At 36.8% G+C, this 16659-nt stretch overlaps 1 long non-coding RNA gene across 2 annotated transcripts; it reads left to right on the top strand.

The window, feature by feature from the left end:
- The first annotated feature begins 987 nt into the window (after positions 1-987).
- LOC135154255 (uncharacterized) lies at positions 988-10860 on the top strand. 2 transcript variants are annotated; one of them, XR_010293671.1, is made up of 4 exons: positions 988-1239; positions 5530-5702; positions 6629-8661; positions 8789-10860. It is a non-coding gene; the product is annotated as an uncharacterized LOC135154255 (long non-coding RNA). The 2 variants fall into 2 exon arrangements; XR_010293672.1 differs by having other exon boundaries at positions 6629-8650; positions 8789-8995.
- The last annotated feature ends 5799 nt before the right edge of the window (positions 10861-16659 follow it).

Genomic DNA, 16659 nt, shown 5'->3' with positions numbered 1-16659 from the left:
GGATGCGAAAGGAGCTTCAACATGCGCGGATCCAGAGGGCGAGGGACCCTGCCCCCCCCCCCCCCCCCCCGCAAAACAAGGAGAGAGATCGAGGAAGAAAGGAAGTTGCATTAAAAGGGAGATACAAGGAAGAGAAGAAAAGGATCAGGAAGGGAAAGAAAGTGGCCTGCCGGAAAGACTCCGCACCCCTCCCTATGAAAAAAACCCGAATGAGGTAGGGGACATTTTTTTAGACCCTGTGACGAGAAGGCAGCTGCCACCTATAGGCCTGTAGTCAGTGCAAAAATAGACAAGATGGAGAAAAGTTGAAAAGAAGAATGAAAATGATGATATTGTGATTGTATATCAAATTATTCATATTAATGAATTCAAAATGTAAATTAAAACTAAAAGTATTCAATGGGTCAAAAGTTCTAAATTCGAGCGAGCAAAAAATGTTGACAAATTAGTGCGACTGTTGATCTTGACATATGATCGAAAAAAAACTGTGTCATATTTCACTCTATTATTTCTCTTTCATTCGATTTCTTTTTTTCTCTCTCTCTATTTTTCTTGGACGAGAATCTTAGTTTGAGGAATGCCAAGCACCCCCTCCCCCTCCCATTTGTACGCCGGTGGGCGAGGCTGTTAGGGCCGCGTGTTCCATATTTGTGTGTACTGTATGGAACACACCATGGGAGAGGGGGGTGGGCTTGGCATGCCCCCAACTCCGGGCCCCAACTATAAGATTCTCGTCCAAGAAAAAAGAAAAAAGCAAATGAAAGAAAAATAATAGAGTGAAATATTAGAGTGTTATATTATTTTCCTGTTGATTTTGATAAATTGTGGTTTTCTCCTCTTTTTCAAAACAATTATTTTTTAGTGTGAACTTCCCCTTCGACAATGATTAGAGTAAAAGGGAAGTGGAATTTTTATTGAAACGACATTGACAAAGATAATCACTTTGGATCCGACAAAGGGATAAATGTCTATATGGCCATGCACCGAGGCGTAAAAAAAGGAGCGAACAATGAGCGGGAAATGTTGAATAGTGGACGGAAGAGTTTTACGCAACACAAACATACAAATGGCAATACAACGAGAACGACTATAGAAGGAATTTAAACAGCGATTATGTATTCTCAAATAAATGGACATCCTACATATTTTTCCTTTCCTTATATACTGCCGCGTACTACAACCAGTGTACGATTGATTCGATGAACTTTTGTTTCAAAAGCTAACAGGCTAGCAGGTTTGGTAAGAAGTCATTTGCTTTTTGTTTTTTCTGGATGAAGATTCCTTTTAAGGCTTTTGTTCGACCTCGTCTAGAGTATAGTCGTGCTGTGTGGACTAAAAAAAAGTATTAAAAAAAATAATAATGCACTTGAGAATGTGCTCGCTACGTCCCATCTTTGAAAGGGCTCTCGTACTCTGAGAGATTGCCTACTAGCCAGGGGTGACAGAGACCTTTAAGGTTCTCCACAGTTATGACCCTGATGTTGCCCCATGTCTGCAACTTAATTCTCACACCAGTACAAGGAGTCATGTGCACAAGTTATATAACTAGAGCTGATATTAAGAATACACGTAAAAACTTGTTTTAACATTGAAAATTTTATATGGAATAGTCTTCCTGAGCTTGTAGTAGTGTCTAAGGATGTATTACAATTTGAAAAGAGTTTTTTTTTGATGGCGTAATGCGGAATTTCAATTTGATTATAAGGTCCCTACCCCGGACCGTGCCAATTCTTCAGACGTCATGTAGAGAGAAGATCCTGCATCCAGGACTGAACCTTACATGTAACCTTGTCAGGGGCGGATCTAGGATTTTCCAAAAGGGGGCACATTTTCCCGATGAAAATTTGACAAGCAAAAAAAAAGTTTTTACCTAAAATTAAAGGTAATTTCGTCCGCCAAAAACTTGAGAAGCAAAAAAAAAGGGGGCACAATTGGGTAAAAATGGCATATTTGCATTAAAATTTTTGATTATGGCTCTCAAAGGGGGGGGGGGGGCACGAGCCGGATGTGCCACCCCCCGGATCCGCCAGTGAACCTTGTGCATGAGAGGAACGGATGAAAACTTCAGGAATTGATTTCAAACATTAGTATAACCAGGTAGGTAAATAATAATCTAAATGTCCAGAACTTTAGGGAGCTTTAAATGGCTCAAAGATATCACGACACATGTTTGTCACAAGATATATGATCTGGTCCTCAGTCAGTGGCGTACCGTGGGTCACGGCATAGTGGGGGGGGGCACCAGCAAAAAATTTTGAGTCACTTAGTGAGAGCGCGAAGCGCGCTCAGTTGCTTGGTATGCTGACCTAATTGAGACATTTTAAGGACAGTGCCATTAAACGGATATGTATGTCACTGATCAAATAATACGAGCGCGAAGCGCGAGCTGAAAATCTTTGATATTCAGACCTAAAAAGGGACATTATATTAATAGGCTAATTTTTGTAATCATGATACGTACCTGTCTCGCTAAACAAACAATGCGAGCGCCAGCTGGAATTTTTGTTTATATTGACCCCAAAGAGGAATATTATAAGGACTATTTTTTTAAGGAATCCATTAAGAGTATCCATATCTCATCATAGTCTTCTAATGTTGATAAGCCATGTCTTCATGACTTATCAGCAGACTGTTTTACAAATGTTTTCAAAGAAATTTCTAAAGTTCATAATGTAAATACTCGACAAAGTGCTTATCATGATTTAGATATAGGTAAATGCCGTACAGAAAATTATAAAACTGCTTTATGTTATGATGGCTGTGTTATATGGAATAGTCTCCCACAAAGTGTTGAAAATGTTAAAACCCTAAATAATTTGAAACTCTCTGTTAAAAGACATTTCCTCAATCTTGCCTAGGCCGATCAACTGGGATGCAATACCAATTCCCTTTTTAAGACTGATGCTTTTAAATATCATCTCTTTTTTGATGTATTTTTTTTTATAATGCTGTTGTCACTTTATACGTCTGTATTTTAACAATATCATATGAACTGATGATTGTATATGTATTATCACCATTGATTGTTCTTAATTGTATATATTTGTATTGTTTGTTATCCAGGGCCTCATGGAAGATAAACTTTTGTTGAATGAGCTACCCTGGTGAAATATGAATAAATAAATAAATAAATAATAATAATGCGAGTGCCAAGCGCCTGCTGATTTTGTTAGAATTACATCTAAACACACGAAGCATTTTTTGTAGTCGTTGCATGTAATCATGATTATCACACGCATCTCACTAATGAAATATTGCGAGTGCGAAGCGCGAGCTGAATATTTAGGAAACTTAGAACTGAAGAGGGGCATTCTAAGGCTTGTTTGTAGGAATTCACTAAGACCATACGTATTTCACTAACCGAATGATGTGAGCGCGAAGGGCGAGCTGAAAATTTTTGATATTCAGATTATAAAAGGGAACATTTTAAGGACCGATTTCAGGAATTCATGAAGAGCAGGCATATATCACCAATCGAATAATGCGAACGTAAGCACGGACAGGAAATGTTTTATATTAAGACCTTAAAATGGGGCAATCACTTTAAGTAGTCATGAAAAAGAAGCATATGTCACTACATAAAACAATAATAATTCGAAGTGTGAGGAAATATATTTGGTGTATATTGACTTGAAAACGGGAGGTTTTAATACAACACGATTATGCATGTATTTATCGTTAAACAGACAATGCGAGCACCAGAAACAATGAAAACATAGGCCCTGAGCAAATTCTGTTTCATAAAGTTATGAAAAAAGTGGTTTCTTATGTAATATAACATTATTATTATAATGATCAATAATTTCTTCTTTCCCGATACGTTTCTCTTCCTTTGTCCCTCTTTTTCTCCTTTCCCCCGTACTTTTTTTTTGGCAAGCCGATGGGGGGGGGGGGCACGTTCCCCCCATGCCCTCCCCCCCCCCCCCCCCGTAGTTACGCCACTGTCCTCAGTTATAGTAACCTCTGTGTGCTGAAATAGAGTTGGCAGTGTTTGGACAATTATTGCTTAATTTATCTTCAGTTGATCTAGTGGATAAATGCTTGATTTGTGGTATTATCTACAAATTCTATACTGCAGATATTCATCACATGCCTTTGCCCCAAAAACTAAAAACAGAAATTTGTGTGTTGATTCTATTAAAATGTAGGTCCATGGATTTATCAAGTTATGAAAGGAGAAAAGAAGAAGATAAACGAAGGGGGAAACTGAATATCTAAAAGAGATGCCAGTGTCGTGTAACTGTATGATGCAATTGATGAAAAATACCATGTTCACGTTTTCGTGCCCCCCCCCCACCCATTAGAATTCCACAGCGACCCCCCCCCCCCTGATGTTGCATTTTGCTGATGAATTTACACTTCACCAAATTAAAGTTACTCACTAACCTAGCTCGCTTAACGAATTAAGAACATTGTAAAAACACTGTTAAAAAAATTAAGCTCGTCACTAACAACTATAAATGTTCAAACTAAATAAGGAAGTTGTTTAAATTGTTTAAACAATTTTTAAAAAGATTAGACAATGGTAGTTAGGGTGACGGGCTTAAACAACTTGTACAATTTTAAGCGGCGTTTTTTTTTTTTTTTTTTTTTTTTTTTTTAGAGTGAAGAGGTTGTTGAGGGAAACAAAGAAACTAAGTGTATTTTGATCACGTAATTTTTTTTTTCACAAGAGTGTTTACTGCCTTCTCTCTCACTGAGGTTGTTTATTTGAATAATGTATTTCAAAGTGCAATCAAAACATGCACTCCAAATGAAAATTGTAAATCTACGGGTTGCTTTTACAACGCAAATTTATTGGGCTAGCGAAAAGGCCGAATCAATAAATTCTGAATATTTTGTTCCACATCTTCTTTTGATGACGAAATTATATAATTATGATGTCATAAGGAGTATTGTTTCCTCGCTCGATCGTTTCGCTCCCTCGTAAACTCAAATAACATGGAAGTTCGCACTCCCCAAAAACAGTATTCAACAAATAAGTTGTTAAAAGGGATATGTCAAAATAAGATGATTTAGTAGGGAGAAAGATGACTTATCTGTAGAGTCATATTATTTCTCAGTTGAATGACGAGCGTATATTGATTTTAAAAGACTCAACCAGCTATATAGGGCTCTCGGCTTTTTTCCCTTTTTTTCTTCACATTTTCCCTCTTTTGCATCGTCTATCATTTTTTGATACCTTGAAAAGTCATAGGAGCCCCCTGCTCCTTCCCCTGTGGACCCTCCGCTGTCAATTTTCTACGTGTGCGCGGGGTGGGAGTATGCAGGCCTTAGAGTATGTGCCGCATATTATAGACACCGTTGATAAAATTGTCAGCAAATCTTGGTTTTACATCCCTCTCCATGGTCCACCCCCAATAAACTATTTAAAAAAAAAAGAAGAAAAAAAGTAATAAATTAAAAAAAAATCTCATAGCGACGACCCGCACTAAAATTACAAATTTGTCGTTTAAACTTCCGATGTGAAAGTCTCATATACTGTAGTAATGTGCATGTATTTGTAATAGTGTTCTTTTTTTTTTCAAGGGAAAATCTGAAGCTCTAGTTCCAATTCCAAAGCTGCAGCTGTGGAGATCTGATATACATGTAGACTTCCGTACCTATCCAAGATTGGTCTTTATGTATTCATCAGAGATCTTTATATATTCACACACAGGAAACGATCTTATCATCCTCGACATCGAGACGTCATCCATCAGGTAAGGAAGTAATATCAATAATGATGATAATGATGGTGGTGATGATGATGATGGTGGTAATGATGATGGTGGTGGTGGTGATGGTGATGATGATGATGGTGGTGATGTTGATGATGGATGATGATGATGGTGATGATGATAATGATGATGATGATAGTGATGATGATGATGATGATGATGAGGATGATGATAATGATAATGATAGAACAGGATCCCGTTTCATAAGCAGTCAAGCAACCATGGTTTCTTTGCCAGTATTGTAATTACCATGAAAAAACTTTATTGTGATTGGCTGCTGATCGGGCTAGTCCTGTTACCATGGTAGTTGCATTAAAAAGTTAACATAATGAAAGGTTACCATTTAATTTAATGCCAGGTGATGCAGTATATTTTTTTGGATTTTTTTAAAAAGATTATTCAATGTTGATCAAGGGGTCCGAACAAGCAAGACCACAGAATGATTGATTTCGTTGGCATTGTTTACACGAGAGGGAGCTTAATCAACGTTTGCAGTGATGTTTACACTGAAGCTGTAACGGATAAGTCCACATCTAAGGTAGATTCCAAATTTACAATGCAAGACTAATAGAAACATTTTTTCTAGCCTGTTCTCAATGAATATTTTGGCGCTTTTCAACATTACTTAACTAATAGCTAATCACTACTAATTGTAATATTGAGCTTAAGTTCATTAAGCTGGTTTCCTGAAAATTCCATTCGAACATTAAGTTGAATAGGCCTAAATAAACATGTTCTTCAAAATAAATAATCTGCCATACATCATGTTACTCTTTATGGAACGGGCTCTGAAATTTCTGTTACTTTGCCCGTTGTTGGGCATGTTTGATGACATATACGACAAAGAAAACATGTATGTCTAATAATGTTTTCTGTTGTTTTTGTTGTTTGTTTTATTTTTCCATCAGCGCAAGAATTGACCTGATGTCGACAAAGAATAACCTCATTGAATACGATTGTTGGCTGCCTTATGCACCAGAGCTATTAACTGGAAGTTGTAAAGGCCCCGGCTAAAGGCCATCGCACACCTTACGACTGTTCGCGAATTTTCTGAAAATGTGAATGGACCATAACGTTTTATTTGAGGTTAAAATTAATTGAAAGAATACTAATATAATTCCATTTTGTAAGATTGTAAGCCTTTATTTTGGAGTAAAGGCCAAATTAGTTTCAAATCGTAGGCAATCGTACGACTGCTAAGACGTCATTACGACTAGATATTACATTTGTTTTTATTCTAAGACGGATCATAGCATAGTCATAGATTTGAACATAGGTATTCGTATGATGATTTCTAACATTACACAGTAAGATATTCCAAGTCTCAATATTAGCATCACATTCTACTACCTTTTATTCCAAAGTTAAGTCGCAGACCAATCGCAAGGTGTGCGGTCGCCCTTGCACATCGCCATCCATGCGGCCTTGACAGCGAAGAATGGAACCGATTTTCATCAGAAGGTGATGATGGCGGGTCAGGTGGATAGGAGAATGCTGCTTGGAAAGCATCCGCATGTGTATTATTTTGGTGAGGTGAGATCTGACGACATCCATTTTTATACCATGAGAACGATGTGGATGATATGGACATCGATCGAAGAATATACCTTTGCGATACATGGTTAGATGGTTTGAAAGTTAATCACCCGATGCTGTACGTCTTTAAATGCATAAGCAAAATGTTCGCTTTATGCATACGCTTAATCGTCAAGCAAATGCTACCAGGCAGTTAGCAATTGCTTGAGCTTACTAGCAAAAGCATTTGATCGCTCATTTTTACGAAATCAAGCAAAAGCCTAGCAAAGGCAATTGCTACATTTTATGCATCTGACCCAATAAAAAGTAGAAATTGCAGTATTTTCAGTATATTCCTACGTATACACTGCCCGTGATGTCATAAATACTTCTTGAAAGAGATTTTTGGACACCATCTTGTCTTCCAACTCCAGAAACTTTGCTCGCTCTATTCGCTCGCTTGCATATTGTCTTATTGATATTAACTGTAATTCATTACTTTATATCACAACAAATCCATTGCAATACAGCCATCGAAAAAAAATATTATAGGTCTGTAACTGAAAGATGGTAGTATTATGTACACGGTTATATACCTCCGTACATAGCCCTTGGTGTGGGGTGTCTAAATTTTCAGGTCAATATATCACTATCATCCCCCCAAATGCTCGGACCAGATTTACGCCAGTCCGCCAAAGGATGTAAACATGACGAGATCCAGAATATTTCCAAGAGGTATAATCTTTCGTTAGACTTCACAAATCCCAAAATATCTATCTTAACATATGGGTGGCACTTTTAAGTCAGAATATTTAAAAGGTGGATTGATGATGCCAAATCCCTTTTTTCATTTTCTCACTATTATCCAAAATGAACATACTAGATTGTAATGTCTTATGTATTTTCTGATATTGGTGTATAATTAAAAATTGACAATGATTGCTTTCTTGGACTGATAGTTGTGTGGTTTGGTTGTGTTTACATTTTTACATTATTTTACGTAGGCACTACTCATCTTCAGTCGCCTTGCAGTTTTTACATAATTATTTATTCACAAGTTAGGAGCAGAAGTGTGGAAAATTTTGTAGGCCCTTTACACCCCCCCCCCCCTTCTTGAATGCAAATTCAGATACAAAATAAGACTCTGTGGTGACGCAAATATTTTAATTCGACCGCTTTGTTTCGGACATAAATTTACTGACATTTTCCTGGAATCTTCTCTTATGAATTCGTCCAAGTTGCCTACATTTCTTGTTCCTCTTTCTTGTAATTATCTACTAATACTAACTTTAAGGTCGTCAGACGTAAGTTTTACTCAGAAAATATGCATAGAATTTGGAAAGTAAAAATATTTCATTGTATGATTTCCATTGTTGTTTAATTGAATTTTTTAGTCTGCCTGGATGATTTACTCTGTAAAAACACTGTTTAAAATTTTAAGCACGCTGTTTAAGCCCGTCACTAAAAGAACTACTGTTTAAACTTTTTAAACAAGTTGTTTAAAAAGTTTAAAAAATTACGAAAAAAGTTTAAACAACTTGGTAGAGTGACAGGCTTAAACAACGTGCTATTTCTTTTACTGTGTATCATTAAATGATTTATGTCACAACCATATATAGGAAGCGATCAAACGGGATGGGGGGGGGGTGCTAACCTCCCCTTTGATTTTCAAATTTTGTTCAGCATTCCATGGGAGAGGGTCATCTTGCGCCCCCTCCCCCCCCCCCCCCCCCTCATTAAATCGCTGCCTCTGGTTGCACATCCTTTTGGCTCATTGTCTTTATTCTCGTAACGGTTCCATAGAAAGCTTGTCCCTCGATCTTTCCTTCTTCCTGCCCCCCTCTTCCGTTCTCTCTCTCTCTCTCTCTCTCTCCCTCTCTCGCCTCTCCCTTTCTTTTCTATCCCCCTCTTTCTGCACATCTTCTTTGCACATGAGCAAAGAAGGGACTTGCACACTTGGTTCTGCGACCATATGATTACAGTATATACTTTGCAAACGATATTAATTCTCGCAAATGGTTCACTGACTAATTTTGAAAGCCCCTTTATGTATATCCTGTCTGAAATGCCTTTGAGAAAAGAGTGAACACAGTGAAATGCATCTTCACATTAATTAACCCGATTTAACAATCACTTGGCTTGAGCAAAAGAATAGAACAAACTTTCAAGTATGCTAAGATCCGAAACATCTTCTGATAGATGTTAGAAACATTTACTCAAATTTGTCTAATGTACAAGTATAACATTTTAGCACAGCCAAAGTAATGTAATATTTGTTCTTGCAGCAGCTTTGTAAATTCCATAGATTCTTTATGTATTACATTTTTTAATGTGCAAAAAATATAGAGCACATTGTTGAAAAAAACTATTCAAATATATTTAGAATATATCAAAATAAACATGTATACAATGAAATTACTTTCATTTTGTGAAGTTCATTCTTCTAAAATATCAATTGAAAAGTTGAAGAAAATATTTTCAAATGTCGAAATGCCATTCTTGAAATTAATCTATAAGCTGAAAATGTCGTGAATTTGCATTTCACCAATTTTACTCTATCAAATTGATACCCATAAAATTACCATTTGAAAATATCTGCCAGCATGAATATTAATTAGGCTTATACAGTGCAGAAGGTTATCTAAATAGTGAGGGTCATTATCCCCTACTTTCTATGGATACAAATTTTCAGTGACAAGTCATACAGTTAATGCCTAAATCAAAATTTCATATGGGCCTTTATTCATAAATCTTGGGGAAAATGAAATTGCACCTGGAAAAAATACATGTATCTTTAAAAAACCTGGAAGAGTACAATCAGACATAGGCCTTCTAATTTTAGTTTACCTTCTGCATATTGTACAACGTTAAACCTGGCCGGTATTCTGAAAATCACATTATCTTTGCATCACCTTTTCTATATTAAATGCCATAACTAATTTTAAATGGTAATTATGGCTGTTTTATATCTTTCTTTGGCATACTTATATCGCCTTTAATCAATATGAAAAAGGGGAGTACATTGTGGTTATATTATTTTAAGGAAAAGGTACTGAAATTTTATAAGTAATGACCAACTCGCAAGGAAAAAAAGACACGGCCAATAACGCGTTCACAAAGTTAAGAGTTGTAAAGATGACATGATTTTCAGAATACAGGGTCCAGTTGCATAAAAGATAATATAAAATAGTGATATGGATCCTAATCTAATGATTGGCTGAAATCAATCACATGACCAGTAAATTTGCTAATGACTGGTGCTCCCAATGATAATAGTCTTTAATATAGCGCATATCACAAAATATTACTATTCTTTCTATGCGCTGAGGAAAAAAAAAAGCTCTTTTGACCGGTCATGGTGTTGGAATGATGGATTATCAAATAAGGATCCGTATCGCTATCTTATAAAAAAAGACACATTTCTCGGGCATTAGAATAATTACACATACTTGTTTTCCTTTGAAATGGTCTAAATGCCCTCGGCTATGCCTTGGGCGTGTTAGATCCTTTCTCAAGTTACCCTGTGCGTGTAATTATTTCTAATGCCCTCCATGTGTATTATTTATTAAGGTAATTTTTTGAGGGGGTAGGGATGCCATATCCCCAAGGGCCCTAATGCATGAAATTACTAGAGTCCTTTTGCCATCCATTGTTAACATACTAGTTACCATTGGATTGCAAAATAACTATACAGTGCGTCCCAGAAAAAACGAAACCGAGATTTAGCGACGATTTATCATAACTTAATCACAAATGCAATAGACAAATGACCTACCAATGTAAAGCTTAGAATCTCCTCTTTCATCTGATATTACTTAGATTATTCCTCATTCACGCATGAGTGAGCAAAAACAATTTGAAGAAAGGATACCAAAAACTCATTTGGCGGGGGGTATCTGAATTTTAAAAAGAAAATCACATACCTAAAAAGTTCAATATCTGCTCTTTAATTTGATACCTTAATCACAAAAAATGGTCAAGAAGTAAAAAAGTTACGTTCCCTCGAAACAATGCTTGTATTTCCATAATTTCATTAAATAAACGTGTTTTCACCGGTTTCCCACAGGAGCTATCGCATGGTTAACAAAAGACTTCATGCATGGCTGATCGTCAACAAAACGGAGTGTCGAGTGAGTTTGAACGCTAGCCTGTAAAACCTCTTCATTTTATGAAATTATTGAAATTCAAGCCTTATTTCAAATAACCAGAACTTTCTTATTTCTTGACCATTTTCTGTAATTGAGATATCAAATTAAAGAGCAGATATTGAACTTTTTAGAAATGTGGTTTTCGTTTTGAAACCCAGATACCCCCTGCCAAATGACTTTTTGGTATCCCCTCTTCAAATTGTTTTTGCTCACTCATGCCTGAATGAGAAATAATCTAAGTAATTTCAGATGAAAGAGGAGATTCTAAGCTTTACAATGGTAGGTCATTTGTCTATTGTATTTGTGATTAAGTTATTATAAATCATCGCTAAATCTCGGTTTCGTTTTTTCTGGGACGCACTGTATAGTAATTTTATGCAAAAGGTCCCTTGGGGATATGGCACCCCTACCCCCTCAAAAAATAACAAAAGTTGGGGGAAGGCAAGTCCGTTCTCAGTATACAGATACTCTATGGGCACAAACAAGCACAAGTGACAAACAATTTTTTAAGGATATATAAATTTATTCTTTTTCAGAGAAAAATACATGTATATGTAAAAAAAAAATGACCAGCAGCCAAGAAGATTCACTCAAGTATACAGGATACCGTAGCAGCTGACCTCTTGATTTCATGGGGCAAACCCTCACCCTCACAAAATGGCCAGCAGCCTAGTCTGAGCTGGGGTCTCCTTGTCAAAATCACACAATTAGTGATGTCACTACCAAGAGACCTATTTTTCAGTGTGCAGAGGAGGTCACTGGATACTGTTGTGCATGTTATACAACTTATCACAATGAAAGTGCTCTATCAATGATATTATGTAGCCAATAATATGCAAGACAATGCATTGATGGGGGCAACAGTTACCTTTTTATTGGGGGAGGGGTGGGCTTTACTCATCTAAATTTTGCCTCAAAAAGAAATTTCTTTTAACCCCCCCCCCCCCAAATCTTCCCTAACTACTCCCCATTCCTCTTCCTTGCCATAAGAATAAGTCTGTTAATTTCCTTTGTAGTCCTTTTATTCACCCTTGAACAAAACCAAAACCTAATTTCCTTTAATCTGCTCCCTTTCTTACAACCATCTACCCCTCCCCCTTCAACACAAATAGCAATTAATCCACCGATTGTGGTCTCTTCCCATACCTCCCTGTACTATCCATCCAGGGAAGCATTCCATGAAGATTTTTGTCTGATTTTCACCAACAAATCCTTGCATCTGATTGGCTTAGAGCAAATTAGTGATAATCACGAACAAAACTTGTCATGAAAAGCTCCCTGTATCTGCCCATTTTCAATCATTTCACATCCTTTCAACATTAAACTCTCCATGACTGACACTACAGTGTTCTAATTTGATATTTTTGAGTTTCTTATTAATTCAATTTATATCATCACATTAAGAAAAAAATTGTTCATTGACTTGTTTTTTTTTTTTTTTTTTTTTGGGGGGGGGCTTTTCTTTTCAAAAGAGCAAAAGGAATAATTGCAAATAAATATACCCTTTTCTGTAGATGATGCAATTGTGTTTCTATGAATTTCAATGAACAGCATTTTGATCAAAGTAGAAACCAAAAGGGGAAATAATTTTTTTTTTCCCTGTCAAGCTAATTTATCCATTCACCATCATACAAGAACCAAATGTTTGCTTGCCTACTGTATCCATCATGCCTCCATGAACTCTGAGTGATCAGGCGAGGCACCGACAATGATAGATAGATCTAATAAGTTAGGACCTCAATAAAGGCTTGTCCTGAGGGAATACACTTATATCCCACAATGGTTTATAATCCCCATCAATCATCACAATACAATGCATGAACCATAGTAGTGAAGCGAAATTTCAAACTTCAGAGAAGGCACCCAATAAAATTTCAAAAAAACCTTTCCATGGATATACACCATTTCTTCAGCCGAATGGTCATCAAGAACCAATGACAACTCTCACAGAAAGCACCAATAAAATTGCCTTAAATTGTTCCAGACTGGATGGAGGAAACCACTTCTTTAGCCAAAGAGTCATGGAGTGTTGGAACAACCTACCAAAACATGCCATGTCAAATCTGACAGACAGCACCCATCAAAATTTTCCAAACTTGTTCTAAACTGGAGTTCTTTAGCCAAAGGGACACTGTTGGAAAAATCTACCAATTACTGCCCTACCCAAAGACCAGAAGATGGATGAATGAACAGCCTAGCATCACTTCATGACAAGCTTCAGGGCCTGGCTGAGAAACTTCTCTGACATAATCAGAGGAACCACGAGCAAAGAAGAGGGAAATAATTCTATGATGGTTTGAAATTATGCGTTGTATATGATCATTGCAAAGAAAGTGAAAGACTTGCAATTTTCCATGAAGGGGTTTTAGATGGCACAAGATCAAAGGATAAGCAAATTCAGACCTACCAACCTGTGGCAAAATAAGCAAAATACTGAGAAAAATATAAAAAATTCTGATTCAACCCTAAGAAGACTGGGGGGAGGGCTGATTTAGCTGCCGCGCAAATTTTTTTTGACCGCGTCGCTCACTGACTTTTTACCTTTAAGTCTCACGCAACTTTTGAGACCAAAATTGCGACCCCTGGGTTCGCGGTTCCGAAATTACGCAACATTTTGTAAGTGCATGCAGACCCAAAGTTGCTCACAAACGTGAATTTGTGTACAAATCCAATGCAAATAGTGTTTTTAGCCAAAATTCATAAATGTATCATTATTTTTCCTTTTACTGAAAAAATCAATTAATTTCATCTTGTCTATGGTCAAAATAAAGTCCCTGATAATTTCCATAAAAAAATAAAATAAAAAACAAAGAAATATATAATAAATTTCAAAAACATTAAAATACATAAGAAAATTAATGTGATGTTGAAAATTTTTAAAGGTATATTTGATCAGATTTCTATAAAGAGTCTGTGAATCAAAAATTACCATTTTGAGGGCATTATTTACTTAGAGCAAACTTTTTATTTCATGCATAAATTAGCATAATTAATCAGCAGTGAGATTTTTCGCAGAATTCCATCTTATAATTTTGCAGATCATGCCATGGGTAATGCGCGTGCCAATTTTTGCAGCGATCGACGGCCAAGATCAATGGGGGGGGGGGGGTTGAATCAGCCACACTAGTCTTCTTAGGCGTCGAAATAGCCCAGTCTATCGGTATTTAGGGTTAAATCTCGAACAGAATACCGGCCCTGATCAACAACAGAGATCTTGGGGGGGGGGGGCTTAATAGCCTACTCCCCCCTGGCTATGCAATTTCAAATAGCCTGGGCTATATAGGGTTAAACACAGTAACTTCCCCTCACTTTAAGGGATTACATTTCTGAATGTGATGAAGTTTCCTCCTCTACACATGAAATCTATTCAAAATTCTTTCCAAAGAAAGAGTGTTTCCTTCTGGACACAGAAAATGAATGCTCACAAAGACTTCAAGAATCTGCCTTATTAGAATTCAAAACAAGTGCATTGTGGTTTAATGAGTAGAGTCACAGACTAAGCCAGAAAATGTATCAGATGTATGAAGCTTCCGTTTTGGTGACAATATCGGCATGCAAGAGGAGCAAAAAATGGTCTTTATTGACTCTGACTCTATAATACCAAGCATTCACTTTGCCTTTCATTTCATCAGAGTCAAATAAATCCGGGAAAATCCAATTAACACAGGAAGATATCAAATTGCTGGAAAAGACTCAAATGACCGATTGGAACTAGATCCACTGAGAATTCATCTTATGCCACCACAAAGAGGCCAACACTCTCACAAGATATCAGCATTTGTAAGTCCAAGAGGCGTGCGACTTGCATGTTTTGGAGAGCTCTGGATATCATGCGTCAGCTGAAAGGAACACCATTCCTTGTGGTCATTGATTACTGCAACATTACCAGATTCCAAACACCAAATATAAAGATGCCACATGCAACTTAAACAAATTTCTGGAAGTCAGCAGCGCTCTCTTCAAACATACGCCACCAGTTCCTCTCTCTTCTCTTTGTGCAGAACAAATGGTTACCTGCGTCGAGTTGGAGTGCAAACAGTTTTTGATCGATCTTGATCAATGTCACCGAGCTCCAAAGCCATATTGGCTAAACCGCTTTAACCACTCCATCAATATTTTAAATATCAATATAGGTCAACTTGAAACACTACACTGGCAAGGCTCTAGAAATCAAAATTTGACATTGCACTTCTCAAACAAGATTCCAGACTTATATATATTGCTCTGATTGAAGGAGAAACTTTTTTTTTACACATTGTGGAAAAACCATTGAAGTGCATTACCCTCCTAAAAATGGATGAAAAATTTATATCCGATCTTAGATTTGGGCAGACAAACCTATATTGAAAATCCAACTTGATCATCACATATCTAAACATTCGTGCAGTCCACATTATCTCTTCACATTCTGTGAATACATGATGGATACACACTCTGCATTAGCACAACATGAGGTTCATGTAGGTACATGTACATGGTGAAATGACCGCGATAAAGTTTGAAATATTAATTCAAATAAGTCTAAACCAGAAATAACACATACAGAAAAGGAGAATATATTGCAAAATAATTCACATTGCTCTATCATTGCTCTGCAATTTAAAAAAATAAATAAATAAGATCAAAGTCTGCATTATATATAAATTTCTTGTAAAAATTGTTTATCCTTTTAGCACATTAAATCAGTCATGGCAAATATCATGTTGCAACAATGTGAAACAAAGATACAGTTGGAGCAGTAGCTACAACATATACTAGAGGGAGGCATATAAAGAGAGACTATAATCAATGGATTGACACATACCCAACAAAAGGACACCAGGATGGGAAGATATACATGTAACAGTAAAGGCAAAGAGAAGGGATTAGAGTCATTAAAAGAAAAGAGAGAGAAAATCCTGATAGGGGAAAATTGCTGCCCAATATTTTCACAAAGGTTATTGCCCTTGGAATACAATTACTAGGAAACCGATTGCATTGTCTTGCATACTCTAGGCTACACAAAATATCCTTGATATCATTATTAAAGCACTTACATTGTGGTAAGTTGTATACCATGCACAGCAGTGTCGAGTGTCCTTTTCTGCACACTAAAAAATAGATCTCTCAGTAGCGACGTCGCTAGTTGTGTGATTCTGGCAGGAAAATCCATGCTCAAACCAGACAGGAAGCCATGTTTGTGAGGACTAGGGCCTACCACCATCAATCGAGGTCAACTGCTATGGTCCTGTAACTTGAATGAATCTTCTGGGCTGCTGGTCTTACATTCTTTTTTT

This window comes from Lytechinus pictus, chromosome 5, assembly GCF_037042905.1.
Source record: "Lytechinus pictus isolate F3 Inbred chromosome 5, Lp3.0, whole genome shotgun sequence".
Taxonomy (NCBI): Eukaryota; Metazoa; Echinodermata; class Echinoidea; order Temnopleuroida; family Toxopneustidae; genus Lytechinus; species Lytechinus pictus.
Note: the sequence above shows the minus strand (reverse complement) of the source record. Positions and strands in the feature narration are given on the sequence as shown.